This window comes from Chinchilla lanigera, unplaced genomic scaffold (genome assembly GCF_000276665.1).
Source record: "Chinchilla lanigera isolate Chin_1 unplaced genomic scaffold, ChiLan1.0 scaffold00008, whole genome shotgun sequence".
In the NCBI taxonomy this organism is placed as follows: domain Eukaryota; kingdom Metazoa; phylum Chordata; class Mammalia; order Rodentia; family Chinchillidae; genus Chinchilla; species Chinchilla lanigera.
In genome coordinates, this window is record NW_004955409.1 from 20,789,823 (window position 1) to 20,793,510 (window position 3,688).

Below are 3,688 nucleotides of genomic sequence, written 5' to 3' on the forward strand. Positions count from 1 at the left end.
AATCCAACTTTCTAGATTATTTAAACACTTAGAGAGCAAAAAGTAATTATGCCTGTTTTAGCATATGAAGAACATATTTGTCTAACAATATGATTAACTCAAAACCCTTATTTCAAAAACACTTCAAAACTGATAGTTTTATAAAATCTAATACAACAAATATTAGTCTTATCTCAAGCTGCAAAAAAATTGTCACATTTTGAATGCTCAATTTTTTTATTTTCTTCTTTTACTAATTATATTACCAAGAATGAGTGAATTTAGAAAACTTACAACTCATCTTTTAATTATTATTCTCTTAGCTGGCTTGCTACTCTGACTTGAAGAAGAGTACCATAATTATCCTATAACGACACACAAATATAATGAAATACGTACTTATTTAAAGGATTCATTGAAATTTTTAAATTAACAACAAAATTTAATTTAAGCTACATGATGTAAAAAAATTCTTCATTTCTTTTAAGATAATTGTAAAAGCCATTTTGGATGAGTTACATGGACAACATTTGTGGTTAGAGTGCTTTTGATATTTAATGAGATCTGAAAGAATGCCACATGCAATGCAGCAAATGCTAAGCTGTATGTTTGAAATTACACTTTAAAGCATTTGAGACTAATTTGAGTTGTTATACTTGACTTATCCTTTAAAAGTTAAGTAAAACAGATGTTTCTAGGCAAGCACAGCAGACAGGGCTCAGATGCTTAAGGGTTATTTTTAATGAGATAATATTTGTTGACATTACATGGAACAAGTCTTGGCTGTATCTGTTTTATAACTGAGATAATAGTTACAGACTTTTTACAAAAATATCAATTCAGATATCTAATACATATACTTATGAGACCTAATAAATCTCTTCTTTCACAAAAACACTCAAATTTCCATCTACATTAATATCAAATGTAACTTTTGGAATTCATTTATAGGAATTTGTGTCTATGAAACATGAATTTTAAAGAAATGAATTAAATCAAATTAATAAAAACTAAGTTAAAATAAAAAATTAGTACAGAAGCAGTGTAGCATTATGGTAACTAAACAAGGTAAACTTTACTTAGCCTAAGAGCCCCTTTTAATTTGTCTTATGGAGGGAAATTTAGTATTTTAAATAGTGATATTTGATTCATTAATTGTAAATTTAGATTGTTAATGTATAAAAATCACAAATGCACTGAATTTTACATGTATAAATAGGAGAATGTGTGTGCAATACTCTATATTTATTGTATTATAGGAAAAAATGAAAACCATTTAAATACTTGTAATTATTTATAGATACACCATTTAGTGACATCTCAGAATTTTTCTTGTTCTGTACTAGATTGTATGTATTATGGCTATCTTAATTTCCACTTAAAAATGTAATAGCTACACAACATTTTATGTTAATCAGATTTTCTGCTTCTCAAGCATCACAGATCTCGATGGAAGAAATCCTGCGCTCTTCATTGACAATGACTGCGCATGTGCAAAGCTGGCTTTCCTGGCCTGGCACCAGGGCGTGATGGTGTGCATGGCCGGAAGGACTCCCACGTGGGTGGTGAGGCCCAGAGCAAGCACAACTCCTGACCCTGAAGTACCCTACGGTGCATGACATTGTCACCAACTGGGATGATATGGAGGCAATTTGACACCATTGCTTCCACAACAAGTGGTGTGTGGGCCCCGAGGAGAACCTGATGCTGCTGACAGAGGCTCCCCTGAACCCTAAAGTCAACAGAGAGAAGATGACTCAGATCATGTTTGAGACCTTCAACATCCTGGCCATGTATGTGGCCATCCAGCCGTGCTGTCCCTGGAGCCTCTGGGTGCACCACTGGCATTGTCATGGACTCTGGCGACGGGGTCACCCACACAGAGCCCATCTACCTGGGCTATGCACTCCCCACGCCATCCTGGGTCTGGACAGGCTGTCCCAAACCAGCCAACTACCTCAGGAAGATCTTGACGGAGCGTGGCTCCAGCTTCACCACCATGACTAAGCGGGGAATTGTTTGTGACATCAGGGAGAAGCTGAGTGATGTTGCCCTGGACACTGAACAGGAGATGGCCATGGCTGGGTTGTCCTCCACTCTAAAGAAGAGCTACAAGCTGGCCGATGGCCAAGAGCTCACCGTTGGCAAGAAGTGCTTCTGGTGTCCACTCTTCCGGCCCTCTTTCCTTGGTATGAAATTCTGTGACACACATGAGACCACCTTCAACTGTATCATGAAATGTGACGTGGACATCTGCAAGGTTCTGTATGCAAACACGGTGCTGCCTGGTGGCACCACGGGGTACACAGGCATTTCCGATAGGATGCAGAAGGAGAGCACATCATCGCTCCCCCTGAGCGCAAGTACTGCATGTGGACCTGTGGCTCCATCCTGGCCTCACCGTCCACCTACAAGCAGACATGGATCAGCAAGCAGGAGTAAGACAAGTTAGGTTTCTGCACTGTGCACCACACATGCTTATAGACAGACTAAGCAGGCGCCAGGCACCAGCTGCATGAGCTAATTATGAAGTGTAATTTGCCTTGGCAAATGTACACACCTCAGGCTAACCTTGGGAGACCAGAATAAGCCCTTGGAAGAAATTTGTCCTTCTTAAAAGGAAAGAACACCCGGGATGAAGGAAAAGGGAAAAGAAAGAAGGGGGAAATATGTATGTATGTATACACAGGATAGCTAACATAGTTGTACTACTGACTTTTATTGCTCTATTGAAAGGAAGAGTTAATGTTTAAGTGTTTGATCACTCTTACGTGCCTATATTTGTTTATCTGAGTATCCAGTTTGAAGATGCCAATATGTAACACAACAACCATTGTTAATTTCCTATCACTTTGTCTGAAATTCTGTATTGCTTGTATTGTTTTTGTATGATTTTGTAGTATGTGTTTGTTAATAGGTTTTCCTTCTTTTTTTCTCTAAAATAAACTATAAAAATAATCATCCTTGAAGCTTGTATCTAATTTCAGCACTGGATTGTAGAACTTGTTGCTGATTTTGACCTTGTATTCCAGTTAATTATTCCTTTGGTCTGTGTTTAAAACCCTGTTTATCTGAGTATCCAATTTGAAGATATCAATATGTAATGCAACAACCATTGTAAATTTCCTATCACCTTGTCTGAAATTCTGTATTGCTTGTATTGTTTTTGTATTATTTTGTAAATGTATGTGTTTGTTAATATGTTTTCCTTCTTTTTTTTCTCTAAAATAAAATAAAAAAATAATCGTCCTTGAAGCTTGTATCTGATTTCAGCACTGGATTGTAGAACTTGTTGCTGATTTTGACCTTGTATTTCAGTTAATTATTCCTTTGGTCTGTGTTTAAAACCCTGTGCATATCTTTGATCCATTCCCCTAGTTCACACGGCTTGGTCACTTGGTGACTGAGTTGAGCACAGGTGTGGAGGAGAAATCTTTGGCTGGGTGGTCTGAGTGACCACAGTTCAGCAATCTGTGCAGGGCATGCAGTCAGAGCTGAGCACTCCAGGATTTCTCAGGCTGGCAGGACTTGGTGAACCAGTTGTCACTTTTGTCTTCTTGCTGGCCTAACTGTGGGAAAGTCTGAAGCTTAGGGCCCCGTTTCCCTCATCATTGATATTTTCCCACCTGAACACTAAGGCTGGTTTACTTGCTGTGTTGGTTTGGGGTGGCTTATTTTTGCAAGGGGAACAACATAATACAGGACACAT

General features: G+C 38.2%; 1 pseudogene; it reads left to right on the plus strand.

Moving 5' to 3' along the window:
* The first annotated feature begins 1,468 nt into the window (after window positions 1–1,468).
* Window positions 1,469–2,421, plus strand: LOC102007200 (annotated as a pseudogene).
* Window positions 2,422–3,688: the final 1,267 nt, after the last annotated feature.